The 17,716-nt window shown below is 35.2% G+C and overlaps 1 long non-coding RNA gene across 1 annotated transcript; it reads right to left on the reverse strand.

Annotated features, from left to right (window-relative positions):
• Positions 1 to 174: 174 nt before the first annotated feature.
• LOC142037306 (uncharacterized) lies at positions 175 to 17,406 on the reverse strand. The gene is made up of 3 exons (XR_012652339.1): positions 17,330 to 17,406; positions 972 to 1,121; positions 175 to 719 (listed from the first exon to the last, which is right to left on the reverse strand). It is a non-coding gene; the product is annotated as an uncharacterized LOC142037306 (long non-coding RNA).
• Between the last annotated feature and the right edge of the window lie 310 nt (positions 17,407 to 17,716).

A 17,716-nucleotide genomic window follows, 5' to 3' on the forward strand; every position in this document is an offset into this window, starting at 1 on the left:
ACAAAAGTGTCTCAACTGGTCATCAGTCTTTCAGACAAACAGTGACCTAAAGGATTGAGGAAAGGTTGCCTTAAGACCAGCATAATTTACAGACTATCTGTCTTCCCCTTTCACATTTTGTTTTGTTTCCTATGGTTATACAGATGTTCTGAACAAATAGCTGTTAACCACACATTATATTCCAAAAATAGTAATAACCAAGAATACATTTCAAAATTTTTTTTTATTTTGGTTTCAGTATTTTTTCAGATGTGCATAGTGTCTATACTTATGTCTATACAGAGCAGTTGCTATTTTTTTTCTTAGCTTTTTTTGCTGCCACAATACATGTTAAAATGCATGTCCAAAAATTTGCTTTGGCTTAGAGTTCAGCAAGCACAATGGGTCCAAAAGTGCTGAGGTTTAGATATATTTTAGATACATCAGATTTACAGTGCATGCATAAAGCATCTGTGCAACATATGCTCACTTAGACTTGATGGGTCGTGGATGAAGAAGTGAAGTGGTTATTGTTTGGAATCCCTTGAAATTCTGAGCAAGTCAGCCAAGGGACCGTTTCCTGCACAGACAAGTGGAAAAGGGAGATATATCCTGGAAGCTGTTATCGGCAGATACTTGCAAGGAATGGAAGCTTTGTTTCCTTGAAGTCACATTTCTGGCTGCCTGGCATTGCCTATCTGTTGCAAAGTAGTTTAGGAAAGATGAAGAAATAGGTCACTCTAGGGGAAAAAAAAAGAATACACCTTCAGTTATCTGGTCAGCCTTAAGTGTAAATAAAAAAGTAAGACCACAAGCATGGTTCTTAATACCTCTTAATAGATCTTAAGATAAATAGATGTTAAAAGTTCTTACCAGTATGGATACAAATACAAACCTGTATACAAATACTAAGAAGGTTATATTATAGCTGGGAAGAATGTAGCCTTCTACATTTATTAATATATCATAAAGTATATTTAGCAGTTACTAACAGAGGTATTCAGACAATTTCCAGGAATTTGGGGAGTAATAGCAAAGCTATGAAAGGCAAAGGCTGGGACCCACTCTTCTGTAAAGTACAAACTCTGGAAGGCAGTTTCATAGTTTCAATCTTCTTGTACTCTTCTCCTTTATGTTATTTTCTAAAAGAGATATATAATAATAAATTGCTGTGATCTGAGCTGATATCTCCACACATAAAATAGTTAAGAGATCTATAACTGCAAGTTAGAAATATACTGTCAAAGACAGAGTGTAATTCTAGATGCCTATGGCCACTTAACCAACAATAATATTATTATATTTAAATAAGGTGAAATGAGCTGAAGATGTTATTAAGACCAACTTGTAAAAGGTACTAGAGCAAAAAGGAAAAACAAACATTTTGTTTTCCGTGTTTACAGAAAGAATCGGTTATAAACACTGTCTCATTCCAACTCTTCCTTCATATACCAAATACCACAGACAATCATATTCACCTCTGCACCATACATAGCTGAAAAACACATAGGCATTACAGCACAGCACAAAAGATTAGGGAATTTTTCAGTTCAGCACCTGAATCTAGAGTAAATAACTGTAAATATATCAACTCAGATGAAGTAAATTCTAAATTGTTGTTAAAGAATTAAATGTAACCTTTCTCTGTAATCACTTGAATGTCTAGTAGTGTTCCACTGTAATTTAAACAATCTTCCAGCTTCTTCTGTTAATTTTTAGATTAGGTATTCCTGAAGACCAAGTATTACCTATTTATCATACCAAGGGAAAAATTGGACATAAGACTTGTTTTAGATTATTTATAGTAGTTGATCTGCACGTCAAGACTATTCCTTTTTGATAATCTCTGAAGTAATGAACATTCTTCTCTTTTGGCTTAGTTATGATTTCTGTTATTGACCATTTATAAATTGTTAAACTTATCCATGATAAATAAACCAGAAATAGTTAACTCATGAAGATTTTTGGTTCTCCATTTCTAAGCTTTTATACAGTACAAATATATGCACTATTTATCCTTTCTGGTTTTCACATTTGACATTTTCTGCTAATAAAGTTATAATGGCTTCCTTTGGGATAGACCCGGTCTCAAAAATGCAACTTCTTTGAAAAGATCCTTATAAAGGAAAAAGCACATAGAGATTGTAACGGAACTTGCCACTGTTCATTGTGTACATGCTCTTTTTTAAAATCTGTGCACTAATCATAGTTAATAAATGAGTTACTAAACTTAAAGGAAAGAAAACATGTCTTCCAAGATTCAGATAAGTTTACAAATACTCTAGAAGTATGAAGAAACAGATCAATTTTAAAATGTGTCTCTTTATTTGTTAGCTAGATAAATTTTAGTAACTTTAAACAAAAGTCACGTGTTGTCTAGGAATTTAAAAGACTTTTTTTACCATATACTTGAAAAAATATTAAAAACCTTAAAATTAAAAAGAAATAATAGTACAGATTTTCAAACAGTTCTCCAATACTCTCTGACGATAATGTCTCAAACAAAACATAAGGTCTTACTTAATTATACTGTACATGATATTTCCTTTGAATCAATGCTACTGTTGTCATGTTTAATTTTTGAGTTGGGCTTTTTTGAGTGATAGGCCATCATGTTGCTCATTTATTAGGGAATATATTGTTTTGTTCATTTGTTACGGATGCACGCATAACCAAATCCAACAGGTGTTAAAACTCGGATTTATTCTTTAGTAAAAGTTAGTTAGAAGTCTGGTTACATTTTATAAAACCACAGGCTCAATGATGTGAAGAGAATTAATCCTACACGGCCGATTTAAGAATCCCCAAGATTTAAAGTGATGACTCAAAATGCACATATCACTCCCCTAAGAGCTGAGGGCTCTGTCCCTTGAGGAGTTGCCTCGGGCAGTGCCCCAACCCAAGGGGGAGTCCCCGACTGCAGACCCGCTGCTCCGAGGAGGAGGACTGATTCCCACATGGCCTCTGGTGGGACCCCGTTTGTACCCCTGTCGAATCTGACCTGTGGTCATTTAATTCTATTGGCCAAGAGGGTCACCTCGGTGTACCCGGCACATCTCAATTGGCCAGTTCAAATTTCAACCTGCAGCCTCCAGGGTTTCCTTCCCCTTCTCCCTGCCTGGAGAAGCTTTGTTTCCTGCTGGCAGGACTGGGGGGTTTGACGGGGGGAGTGTACTGCCACATCATTATAGAGTGTAAACTCTGATAGCTTGATGGGTATCTGTGTATAAATACTTATAAAATAAAAGTAGTTTTATGAAAAATACCAACCATTTCAACTTGACAAGGAGGTTTTATTTTTATTTTTATTTTTATTTTTTTTTTAATTTTTATGTCACAGGAGGAAAGGATAGACAAATGTGAACAGACAATCTAATTTTTTTTAACCAGGGAAGTATCTGAAGCAACGTTTAAGTCAATGGTCTAATGATTGATACATTAGGGAAGCTTAAGCAGGGAAAATAATGATTTGGAATTGAGAATACAGAATATTTACTTTGTATCCCTTATGGAAAGATGTCCCTACCACAAAGATGTGTTGAATATTGTATAAACTTCCTGTGTTTAGGACAAATTATTTCAACCTTTAAATTAACATCTTATTTTGATTCTTGGCACCTCAGTTATAACTTATTCATTAAAGTTAGCTGTCAGAAGTTTGAAGACAACTGACATTGCCTTCATTTCTGTTAATAAAAGAAATACGTGAGCTACTGGTTTCTGTCTTCGTTTGTTTCAAAGGAAAATACAGTCATTAGCAACTGGCGAAGAAGACAAAATTTGGCTCTGACTGTCCTGTCTGCTGTTAGTCCTCTGGTAGCCTATGGTTAGTGTTCATAGTGATCCACCCGTACACTGCTTTTGTCTCTTAGGAAAACTCTGAATGGGGGTAAAATTGAAAAAGAAGGTATGATCCAAAGCTCATTTGGTTTTGATGTGTTAAAAAAAAAAAAAAATCTACGTTAGTACAAAATAATCCTGTCTGTCAGTTAGAAGTAAAGCAAAGAAGGAGTTCAGTAGTGAACAGCCTTTTGATCAGTTTCTTTCGGAGTTTTTTTTCTCTTAACTGACTGTCCAAGCCTGCATGTAACTTTAGGCAGCTGCACTTTATGCCTTTTACTGCTGGTATTTTCCTTTTGCATAGTTAAGTAGACATGGAGTGAACAAGTGTAATGAGAGAGAACAAACCACACATCCTTACTTCTGCATACCTGTGCTAACATCCTGGATAGCAATTATTATTTGTAAGCACTCTCCCACAGGCTATTTGCAAGTGACTGAAGGAGAGGAAAAGGTGTTCAGCCAGTTAAGGGAGACTATGTACTTCAGTCACTGTTTCAAATACACAACAGCATCACTTGAGGTGACTGGAAGTATCACCATTTCACAATATTCTCAACTTTGTATTAGGTCCTTTACAGCAGCTAAAAGGAATACATCTGACAAAGCATGTCCAGGGTTGAACTTGTCTGTAAGATTGTGACAGACTGGCTCCATAAAGTCAAATTGAAGTAAATTGGTGTTGTGTCAGCAAATTCACCATTTATTTCAATGTGGGACATTTTCTTTTGGGCATTTGTTAAGCATTCTTTATGTTAGCATGGATCAAAAAATATTCCCTGTCATTTACCTCAATATGTCATTCTGAAATTCTGAAATTGCTACAGAGGAATTAAGTTTTTATCGAGTCCTCCAAATCTTTTTTGTAAGACAGTTAAATATGTTTATAAGCACAAACATGAAAAATAATAAAGAAAAATAAAGAAATAATATCACTGCATGAATTATGATATAATCTCTAATCACAAACTTTGTCCCTTTCAATACAGAGTGGAATATGGTCACGAGGCTCTTTTCAATGTGAATTAAAATTTTGCTAAAAATTTCAAGCCTTCTTTTGAAAGCAAAGGTGCTTGCTTTCTGTCACTAGTCACCGTAGTACACACGGTTTTGAGAAACAGCAATAATGTTTTCACAACACTAAGAAGCAGTGTAGTCTGTATCCCTATTTGGATATTTGGAATGTAAACCTCGAGAAATACACATGCACATGCAGGTGTGGAGCAAGGGAGGGACACCAGACATCACATACTGAGTATTTAGTTTGGATATTTTACAGCCTTCAGCTATCGATTTCCAGTTGTAATTTCGTAAATTTTAAAGAAAAGCCAACCAGCATACTCTATCAGTGGGAATTAAATATCTACACCAACGCTATGAAGTTCTACCACCTTAAATAACTGCATATTATTAGACAGGTATAAGTCCCCATTTCTGTTGGCCGAAACTGGAAAGGACTGGATCAGGCATATTTGTTTGTTTTAGGTTTCACATGTATTTGCTGAAAGGAAATAATTAAAGTCTTAGTAAAAAAACTGGAAAGCGTATGCTCCGTTTCAGGTTTCAGGGAGAAGACTATGTAACAAAAAATTTCTCTAAGGCTGACCCTTTTGTCTTAGTTGTTGTCTACTCTTCCATCTTTGTTTCAGCCCTCAGCCTAACCTCTATTCCAGTCACAGTTGCCTTCTGAGTTTTCATTCAATTTCCTCCTCTTCCCACTTCATAACTCACATTACAGTTCTCTTCTGTCCCTCATAGGGTGCTTCACCATAGCTGGACTCTTCAGATTTGACCTGAAACAGGGGAGTGCCAGAGGTTTTCAACAAGATTGTTGCACATGGTGTTATGGGTTTACAGTCTTTTCATTTTTTTCCTCTTCTCAATGGCAGGAAAGTGTATACATCACCTGTCATACTATCAGAAATGGTTGAACTGTTTGTGGTGAAACCAATCATACTGACAAGTAGTCTAAGATAAAGGTAATTTCTACCAAAAATATCAGCTTTGCAAAGTTATAATTAACCAAAAAAATGAAGTCTTGTATATGGAAAACCTCAAGCAACCTTAACTGTAGGTGGCACTACTGGCTGTGTCTATGAAAAAAAAGTATTGGAAAGCTTCCAAAGGGCCTCATCCTACAAATGCATTTATGTACAGTTTTACTTCTATAGAGCATTCTCAAGAATAAGGATATACAGCTATATATATATATTTTCAAGTTTGTGCCTTAAGTCTATATCCCGTACTTAGCAAGAGGAGTTGAATTAGCTTGTCGGTTACTACGTTTTACTTAAAAGGAAGTAAAAGATACACAAAATGATAATGCATTAGTATCTATACAAAATGAATTAGAATGCAACAGCTGATCAGAATTAGGTGAACTCTTATACATTTTTTGCTAAAAAAGTTTGATCCTTTCCTCTCAGTTTAAATTATCAGTTTCAGGCAGAAATAAGCCTAAAAGTGTTCATAATTAATGGTCTTATACTCAAGGTTTTTTTTACTTTTATTTATAACAGTTCCAGACAGAGTGACAAAATGTCAAAAAATGACAAAGTGCCAAAGGTAAAACGGACCCCCTGCTAGCTCCTCTCAGTTTCTTTCAGAACCTTAATTCTGTTGTGTGGGGATTTTTTCGTTTGGTTTGGGGGTTTTATTTGTTGTTGTTGGTGGTTTTTTTCATCTAAACTATGTCTAATCTAATGTAGTAAGGTGCAGGAATTACTTTATCAAATTTTGTGTTGGTTTGTATATTGTCATCAAATAAGAATATTACTATTTTGTAGTGCTAAGATATTTGTTAGATAATTCAGCTCTCAACTGCGGTGCCATCTACTTCTGCTTTGTGTAGCTATGTATTGGCATTGAAAGAAGAAACATCTGGTGTGTAAAAAGTGGCTTGATGGCTGATTTTTAGCAGACAGGTGAGCAGACTTAGCTTTTTCAAGCTTTACTAGATGGAAAAGAGATCAGGCCAACCCACATCATACAACACTAAGATCTGTTCTAGATCAGTAAAGCCTTTTTTATCCAATTTAGTCCCATGTTAGAAATAATCATCACATTTTACATTATGCATTTCTAATTTCAATGCTCATGCCATGTAATTATTCTGTATAATCAAACCTAACTGGTGGTTTGCTACACTGAGCTTTTGAATGAGTTTTCTGGCAGCGAAGCTAGTATTTAACTACTTATTTGAGAAATGTGCACACCCACAATTGTAGAAATTTGATAAATCTATAATTACAATGTGTATGTGTCTTTAGCATTTATGAACAATGACAGAAAAAGAAATAACACACATCAAGCAACAAAAGGGAACTCTGAAAATGAATGGCATGCTCTGACAAGTTACTGGTTACCATTTTGACCAGAATGCCGAGTTTGGTCTATTTCCAGTCTGATTATAAATAAGATAATAAGTCCAGAGGCAGTTTCTATCCCCACAGAATATGCTCTTTCCAGGCAGCAACATTCTGTCTCATTTGGTTATTTATTTATATTTTGTTTTGTTTTGTTTTGTTTTATTATTCCAAATCAAGTAATATCCAGTAAGTCTCTGCCTTAGTAATTTGAGCTCCTGGGGTGGTTGGTTATTTTTAACTACCATGACAGGAAAATATTTTAACTCCACCTATAACACTATTTTGAAACTGCTATAGAATATCATGTTAAGTTTAAAGAAGAAAAACATCGGTTCTTAAGTACATATAGTAAAATATTTCTTATATGTGCAGTTTTTTAAATACAGAAAACAATGCCATTATGTATATTACAGTATTTTCAAATGACAGAAAAAAAAATTCTTATGCTAAACAAAGTAATCATAATCCTTCAGTTCAAATGTCAAGATAATGAGAATCTGTTTTTCTTCATAATTTATTTTGTAACATAATAACAATAAAGACATAAAATGTATCTTGTTCTAAATTGCTTCAGAATTCTTGGGCTATATACAGATTTCTTCTGGATTTGGAGACATTGCAAGGAGATGCAAAAAAACTGAGATGAGTTGGAGAGTGAAAGTTTTAAGAAATTCAGTGGACATAGTTATTTGCTAAAGGAACATATGTTGATGTCTTTAGAATCCATATGTGAAAAAAGAGGCAAGAAAAACAATCGGAAACAAACTATTAAAACCCAGAACAAAACCTGTTTTCTGTTACGTTAATGTTTTGTAGATTAGCTTGGAACTTGGCACGTTCTTTTTCTACAACAGACATTTTCTAGAGAAAAACATTTTACAATTTTCCAGTTAAAAATTCACATGGTAACAATGTTGCTAATTAAGAATCAGCCATGTCTTCTTTTTTTAATCTATAAATGTGGTTCTAATCTTTTTTTTTTTTTTCTAAGTAAGCTTCTTTTAAGAAAATTGGTGATATTCTTTCTTTTAACAGGAAAAAAAATAATTTTGTATTAATCATTATGGTAACTCAGTATTTTGCTTTGGTCAGAGATCTAGATTCCTCTAGATTGCTTCCTATAGATAGTTCCATAAATATTGCCATACAGTTTCTACTGGAAACCTTAACACACCCTGACTGTACATAGACAAGGTAGCTACTTTCTTTCAATATCTTGAATACAGGGATATTGCAGAGTGACTTCTATGCTGTACATAACCTCTTTCTTGCTAAGATATAGCAGGGTGTTTATGCTTAGTTTCCCAGAGTGGCAGGAATATAAAGAGGTATGGGAGAATGGGTCCAAGGAGCAAAACGACTATATTCTGTTGGGAGACAGAGCGCATCAGGTACTGCGATGCTTCAGGATCTGGGCATTTCTGTGGGAGTCTTCACTCTGATCTCCCAGTTACTTTTAGTTAGCATCAATGTGAAATGAGCATATAATAGCTATAGAACATTAACATTCCAATTTGTCCCTTACCATTTCCCCATGGAAAATACAAAGTACAGTACTATATGTGAAAAATATGTTTATATCCAATATAAACTTGAATCTGTGCTCTGTAACACTGGTTTTATGCTATATAATTTCACTGTATTAACAGCCCTGCCACAAGGCAGGAGCTAAACAGCCAAATGCAGAAGTACCTTGCTAGGGTAGAAGAGATTAATTTGTGTTCAGCAGTGCCTTCTCTTGCACAGGTACAGCAGTGTTTAATATTAGCTCTTTTTAGGAGGCAGTGTGAGCTATTATCAAGTTATCAATTATTTATTAGTGGAATAACCATTAAAAAATTGTCCTCCTTGTACACAGCGCAGGCATGTTAATTTATCTAGCTACCTTAAAAGTCATTTTTCTAATTTGTTTTATTAGCACATAGGGCCAAAATCATGCTGAAAGGTACCACATGGGCTGATTCAGGCAATGTCATGGTTTAACCCCAGCCAGCAACTAAGCACCATGCAGCTGCTCACTCACTCCCCCCCATCCAGTGGGATGGGGGAGAAAATTGGGAAAAGAAGTAAAACTCGTGGGTTGAGATAAGAACGGTTTAATAGAACAGAAAAGAAGAAACTAATAATGATAATGATAACACTAATAAAATGACAACAGCAATAATGAAAGGATTGGAATGTACAAATGATGCGCAGGGCAATTGCTCACTACCTGCCGATCAACACCCAGCTAGTCCTTGAGCGGCGATCCCCTGTCCCCACTCCCCCCAGTTTATATACTAGACGTGATGTCCCATGGTATGGAATACCCCTTTGGCCACTTTGGGTCAGCTGCCCTGGCTGTGTCCCCTCCCAACTTCTTGTGCCCCTCCAGCTTTCTCGCTGGCTGAGCATGAGAAGCTGAAAAATCCTTGACTTTAGACTAAACACTACTGAGCAACAACTGAAAACATCAGTGTGTTATCAACATTCTTCTCATACCTAACTCAAAACATAGCACTGTACCAGCTACTAGGAAGACAATTGACTCTATCCCAGCTGAAACCAGGACAGGCAACAAGGCAGAACAGGCAAGGCCTGATATAGCAACCTACTATACAAGTCTCATAGTGAACCTTTGTGGAAGTTTTAAATTGTTATTGCAAAGAAGACCCAAGAATTAATTCACAGGAACGCCTTGTTTCGAGTTTATCATATTAATATTACAACATGCGAATTTTATTATATCTGTAGCATATAGAGAAAGTTTGTAGAAAAAATATTCTGAGAGTATTAGAAGGAGAGATTTATCTTTTTGGTAGGCAAAGTATAATAAAATTTAGTTGAACAAATATATCCTTCTCTGAAAACTATCAATCAGAGTTTGTTTGAATATTCATTAATTTTTTTACATCTGAGGGATTATTTTTCCACAGACTCCTACAGACTCCTTTACTCAATCCTTTGTCTTACCAAATAGCAATCACCGAATTCCCACCGAACTGTCCTCTCCTTGGTAATCTTCCCACATTTCATATGCCATGACCAGAGCTCCTCTGAGATGTGATGATCTTCCCTGGTGTCAAGAAGAGCTTGAGGTACATTCATGTGGGTATCTTTCTTGTGAAAGACAATAGTCACTGGCTCACACTTCTGCTAAACCTTAGATCACTTTTCTGGCTTTGCAATAAGGAACTCCTCATGTTTTCCTGAATGTGTATTGCTGTTTTCAAATGGTTTCGTTTCTTCCTGAAACAACTAGTACAACTGGGGAAAATGCAGTAGCTGCTTTGTTTTCTCTTAGGTTCAGGAGACCCAAGCCTGCCATGCAATCTCTGCTACATTTTGGGTGCATACGAATGTGTATGTATCTGTATATACGTTTCCTTTTTCTAGAAGGGACATCACAGAGCAATAATTGTTTTATTATCCTAGGACATGCATAAGAAAGAACTGAAGCTGCCCTAGATAAGCAACACAGTAATTCAGCACTCTCTTTTATTCAGTAATGATTTAATGTGTTTTCTGAGTTTATATGAACTTGATTGATGACCCAAATGCAGCCCACATAATAACTTAGGCATGATATTGACTGGTTTTGAGGAACACAATTATGAGTTAGGTGACTGGTATTTATAAGCTAGAAGCAACCAACTTCGTTTTTTAACTGTGATACAGGCATTAAGGCTGTAAGTTAGGTGTGGCCTAGTTCTTTCCAAACACCTTTTTAGTAGCAGGCTCTAATGCCTATATTATACCTATACCTATATATACCTATTCTGGACAAAAATTATTTAGTTCATACTTAGCAACTCTAAAATTTCATACTTTTATAGTAATGAGAAAAAAAACCCCAAAACAAAACATGAAGTTGCAAAAAGTCCCTCTATTAATTCTTACAGCTGAGAAAAAAGACAAGTTCTCTGAGATGAACTGATGAAAAGAGAAGTACTAAGGTGTTGTTACGTACATCAAAATAGGATTATGAGCTCTGATAACATCTTAGGAAGAGATACTGTATCTCAGCAAACAAGAATAATAAAGTGTAAGATGTCTGTACTATCTGGCAAATGCTAAAGTTGGGACCATCATGTTGAACTGATTTATTCAGACGCCATAGTATAGGAACAGAAACAAAATGGGCCAAGTACAATCATCAAGCTCTGGTGAAGACTGAAATATGTGTATGTGACTGTTTGTTAAGACTTAAATTTCAAGTGAATTCTAGAGATTAACACCTTAAATTTTCATTGATTTTTAACACTGTCAATAAAGACAGAGAACTCTACGGTTTAAAGTCTATACAACTGAAGTTCATAATCAATATCTTAGATACTTCCTGTCTTTGCGACCTGAATAGGTGGGATAGTCAAGATTCAATATTAAACCTTCAGCTGAATCTCAAAAGGGAACAACAGAGAACTTCATGTTGTTAAACAGAAAAAGATTTGTATTTAAGTTAGATAGTTAGAATTGGTACATGCAATGGATAAACTTTGGTCACATACTAGGCAGGTCCACAGTCCCAGATAGGATCACATCAGGAAGTTAGTGATTAATGGTCTTGGGTAATTTAGAGCCAAGTTCATTACAAACTCAATAAATCTTAAAACCAGGACCATCTCGTCTAACACTGATAAAACAGAGAAGGAAAATTGGTCAGCATTGGCAGGAAGCTTGGAGAACACACCATGAATGAGTAAAACTCAGGAAAACTATCTGGCAATATTTAGATTATAGTTCTGTAATAACTGAAAACAGCTTTGGACAGTAAGAAATACATATAGTCTGAGAAAGCAACAACAGAGAATAATGTTACACATATTGAACTATTAGTGTTGATATTCAAAGTCTTTCTTAGAAACTTTATTAATTTATCATATGTGTAAGAGAACTGGATATGCAACAAAAAAAGGCCAAACCCAACATAAAGCCTAAACCAATAGCCAGTGCAAATCCCTTCGAGTTCAAGCAGCATTTATTCCCTACAGTACTATGAAAGGTCTTTCTATAAGTGGCTTCTTGAAATTCACAGAATGAATTGAGGTCAGATTTAGAGTTAGAACCCTGAATATCTCAGCTGTAGCACCTGTGCTCTGACCACCAAGCTATTCAGTTTTCTGAGACCCCACAGCATAAGTGTTTCTAAAGAATATATACCATAATTGAGAAATCAAACTGACTAAATCACTTCTGAACACAGTCAGGTTTGGTTTTTAAAAACTATTGCAGCATTTACATTTAAAAACCACTCTCTACCTTTTTTTTTTTTTTTTACTGCAATAGTGATAAGGCTTGAAATTTGACATGGAGAGGTAGAGAATTTTATCCCGCTACACAGTGGATTTTTTTTTTTTATACCCACAGACCTATAAAATGAGGAAAATCAACATGTTTCACTACATCATGCATCTTCCACTTGTGTCATCTGCACTTTAGCTTGAAAGTGCTCTATAAGCCAACAGCACCTGTTTGGTTCAAGTAGATACCTAGCTAAATTAAATTTTAACAAGCACTCTGGCTGTTAAACTTTATCTGCATCATGTATGGTATGTTAGTCAACTAAGAGTTCAAATGTTCCGCATGTTACCCACAAATGTTACAATGATGGATTAGATATTATGCAAGTATCTCTACTGGATCAAGGTGTTCTGACAATTCTGGATGTCAAGTGAGAGAACACAACTGAAAAATGATTGACAAATGACCTATCAGCTATTGTCACTTAAATAACATGAAGCCATCTTCATGTAAAGTGAAGAAGTACAAGTTAGGATTGGGTAGGCAGAGAAAGAGTCTTTTTCCTTCTTTCCTGTTCACATGTTATTGTATAAAAGCTTCTGTCATTTCAAGGTAACTCTATTAATACATCTATTGATAATCTGAGTAATACAGCTTTTCTTATACAGATTCAACCTGTATAGGGTCTTACAAGGTAAATCTGAAGTTAATGCAGATTTTAGAGTAAGAATAGCCTTCCACAGTGCAGTGGAGTGGAATTGAATAGTGCCAGGATTGAAACTAAAAGCATCTGCAGACCTGCTGTATTATATCTGCACTCCAGCGTGCACCATACACTTCCATAGACTGCTGCCCTGTGCACGTTTGGGTCTTTGTACCTGATGGAAACCTTCCTACATCTACGAGCAGGTTGCAAGCATCGTTCCAGACTTAGAAGAGAAATTTTTACAGTTGGAGTACCCTTCTGTCCTCAGCTTACTGCTTAATGCTAAATGCTAACCTTTCTCTGCTGCCAGAAAAGGGTATGATGAAGGAGCACTTGTTTCCATATTAGGCAACATTACTGGCTAATGGAGCAGCAAATCTGAGTATTTTATAAATAATTTATGAAACTCTTTAAAACCTATTTGTGGGAGATACCTCTTCTCAGTCTGCACACTAAAACTCATTCATCATAACTGAGATGGACGTATACTGTCCTGACTTAAGACAGGAAAGCTTTTTTCCTTTTTTTCTTAAAGTCTAATCAGTGCTACTGTCATATGAGAATGCCTTGCAGCTGACCACATGCCTCTCACAGCTGCTGCAGTAGCAAATCAGTTGTAACGTGAACCTTTGCTACCTGTATCAGCAGAATAGAAAAAGACTGATGTCCCACGACTAATAGCTGAGCCCCAGAAACTAGAAAGAAACAAAGAAAGTTTCTAGACTAGTATTTTTAAAGAATCAAAGGGAGGCAACAAACTTTGAAAAGAAGCTAAGTCCCTTTGTCTATTTTGAAAAATTTACTGTCACTGAACAGTACTTTTTAATCAGCTACCTGAGGACATGTCCAGATACACAACTTTTTGCAAAATAATGTTGGGTTTTTGCCTGCCAATGAAACAGAAGTTCGATATGCAAATTCTCAGAGAAAACTAGACATAGTAAACATACAAAACTATGCAGAACTGTGCTTTTTGTACTGTTCAAAGCAACAAGTTCCCTAGATAATTAATCATGAAAGCATTTTTAGCTGTAGACAGGCCACCAATGTAAAAAAGAAGATTTGCCTGTCCTTTTATACCTTTTTTTCTTCTCATACGTTTCCTGTTCCTTTTCTAAATTTGGGGGTTTTTTAAACCTTGAACAGAAAAATAAAGTTTAGGGTAAGGGGAAAAACAGTCATAGCAAATATGGAAATGTGCATTCTATTTTTATCTACAGATTGGCTCAGAACTAAAGTGTGTATAATTTGTATATTAACACAGAAATCAATATAGTGCATAAAGTTCATATATGAATACAGACAGTAAATAATACAAGAGTGTGCATAGTGTAGAAGACCAAATTCTCCTATGAATGGCACCTGTAAAAAGGATATTATCTTTGATAATAGAGTTTTTGTAATATTGGTAGACAAACAAGGTCTGGTTGTAGCAGATATTACTGTAGCAGATATTGCTCAATGACATGGAATTGCTTGGGTATAATTAATAGTAAAATATAAATTATGGATGTGCTATGGTTTTGATAGTTGTTGATAGTTCTTTAAACCCTGAGGTGTGGCTGCATCCTAGCTCCTCCTGGAACAAAAGTTTTAGCACATGTCATTCTGTATCTGCTTATTGTGGTTTCTATGTAGGAAGCCCAAAACTAGGGGGGAGTCATGGTGCAGATTTCAACCATGGGTCAGTGAACACAAAGACTGCAGGATTTGACCATCACAGGAACCATCCCCTGTCGAGAAGTCTTCTGACTGCAATGGAAAAGCCTCTTCCATTGAGCACCAAAAAAGTCATTGTGCTCGTCCTGAATATTGTCTGTACTATACTATACAGGTTTTTGCTATTTTTAAAACAAGTATGACAGTTCAAGGACCAGTGTACATTATTTATGTTACCTATTAGCCCACAAAATGCTCCATCAAGTACTAAAGGAAGAGGAAAACAGAGTAAAAGGAGTACTGTTTTTATCATCAACACTTTTCACCCCCTTCTCTTTCTTGTAATCCAAGTCCTGCTGCTCTTAGCCTGCGGTAAGCTCTGTTTCCTTGCTTTTCCTAGTTCTTCTGATAATTGTGTCTCTATCTGAATAACATTAATGACTATCTGTTGAATACTTCTCTTCCTGAAGTGTTCTTTCAGTTGTTGTCTCATTCTGTTTGCCATACTCAAAATGCTGCATTCAAATAACAGTATTTACTGCAGAAGCAATAAGACCACTAAAAAATTAAATGTTTTTGCTATCCTTAGATAACATTCCCTACATTAATGTTACAGGAACCTTAAAACAATGAGTACTGATACCAGTGGGAATGACAGGCACCTAGTTCAAGTGAAAATTAAGTCACATCTTAAAAAGTCATCTTGCACTTTTTTGATTTATTTTTTTTTTAATTTTTATTTTTTAGGAAACAATTGTCCACCTTTTATTTGCCAGAAAGAAAAATTACTAAGTATTGTAATAAGTATTGGATTTTTTTAAACAAATATAACCAGAAATTCTAGTGTGATGAACAGTCAAACAGTCAGCTTTTGACTAAAGAACCCTAACAAAAGTATGCAACAATACATAAAGTATTGCCATTTATGAATACCTTTGACAATGCCGACAGACAAAAGCTTAGTTGAAAAACAGGTAATTCAAATGGTTTATATTGGCACTCCCTTATTTATCAAAAAATAACTAAATACAGCCTTTTAATGAAGACTTTTCAAAGTTGCCATTTCTGACTATGCAATGAAAAAGATTACTTATGACCAAAAAGTAGTAGCTTTATAAAGTTAGATTTTTCACCTCAGAATCAAATTTGTGTGTTTTCCTTTGACGTTATAAGAGCAAAAGTTATGATAAAGGCTTTATCAGGATAAAGAAAGAGGAAATTTGGCTACTGAAACTGAAATGTTCTACTAATTTTAAGGTAATTATACCAATTTTATCAAAGTGAAAGATCACATTTTTAGGTAGATTATTTCTGAAAGTTTAGAAGAGTTTTGCTTTTGTTCTTCTGTTTGTCCATGAAATTAAAAGGAAATGTAACGGTATAGCTATGTTATTTTTACAGTAACAGAAAATGGAAAGATCTGCATTCCAAGAATTCCTGTTAAAAGGATACAGTTCACAGTATAAAAAGAAGCATTTTTTTTAACTGAATTCATTTCATCAGTTCTTTAGTTGGATTCATCAATAGCTTATTTGGGGAAATGAGGTGTGAAATTGTTCCCCCCTGTTGTTTTGCAAGTTCCCTAAACATGTGATAAAACTAAGTTTTAAGGAAAGAGCCTATTTGTTTGGATATTGTAAGAGTGTATATGTTAACTATAAAATGATCTTTGAAGAGAATGTCTGGAAGCATTGTACTTAGGCATCCAAACTGCTGGAACTTCAACATAAATATTCCACTACTTGATATAGATTTCTGTAACGTAGCTTCACTTTCTTGATCTATATTGAAGTACTTATCTAACAATACTTTCTCTGTGCTGAATCTAACCCTAAGGAATAATAACTAATTTTTAGACAGAACAAATATTTTTAATAAGATTAATCTATTTTTCACATCAGAGTGCTTGTATGCTATGTGTAGTTTGGAAAGTGATGTAGGTAATCCCCATTAATTGTGTATTTTAAAAAATTATTAATTCAGAAAATTAAGCCTGAGATAAGCATACATTTTCTGAGGATCAAGTAATGTAAACCCACTCTCTGAGGATCAAGTAAACCCACTTCAGCTTGGACGAAATTATTTCCCTGCTGAGGAAATAGCTCTTCCTTTTCCTTTGATGTTCCTACAATGACTGACCTATTGTAAAATTTGAGCCCAAATAGTTTGCTGAAGTGTTTGAACAAAAAGTTCATTTACCTTCTACAGAACTGTGTCTACTCAAATCAAGGTAAAATATAGGTAGTTTCTGGATGTCATTTGCATCTAATCCACACAAATATTGAATCCATTCATATGTTCTTAGTGGAACAGTGAACTCTTAACACTAGTTTAATATCAGTTTCCTAGAGTAATCTAGAAGCAGTTTACAGACAAAAATTATTCTACTTAAAGGGAATGTATTTGAGGTCACATCAGTCCCAGGTGCTGGAATAACACAAGAGCTACGTGAAGTTGCAATAAAATTAACTTTCTGGCTATAAGCCAATGACAAGAGTGTACCCTCATGCAAAAAAACCCACTTTGGTACCATTTTACTTTCTTCACCTGTACTTACCCTCGTTGGTGACAGCAGAAGCACAATTTCACTGATTCCATATGTTCAACTGCAAGGTCAGAACTACATGTGCAAATGTGTCACAGTGTAAGAGGAGACTACAAGAAGTGTGCTAAAACTGGTAAGCAGTTGCTAGTGTCTGTAGGAGACGAGGATGCTTAGTATCTCACCTACAAAGCTCAATCTTAGAGGACTAGACTGTAAGTGAAACTTAGGAGCTCTATTAACCCTGTTTGATAGTGCTTCATTGATTAAATAGATTGTGATTTTTTTGCTTCAGAAGTGATGAAAAACAGAAATAAAGAAATTCTCCCAGCTGTTGCTCATCAGATACCTACAATACTACTTATCCAATGTTAGTTAAATCTTAAGAATTACAGTAGGCCA

This window comes from Buteo buteo, chromosome 1, assembly GCF_964188355.1.
Source record: "Buteo buteo chromosome 1, bButBut1.hap1.1, whole genome shotgun sequence".
NCBI classification, from domain to species: Eukaryota; Metazoa; Chordata; class Aves; order Accipitriformes; family Accipitridae; genus Buteo; species Buteo buteo.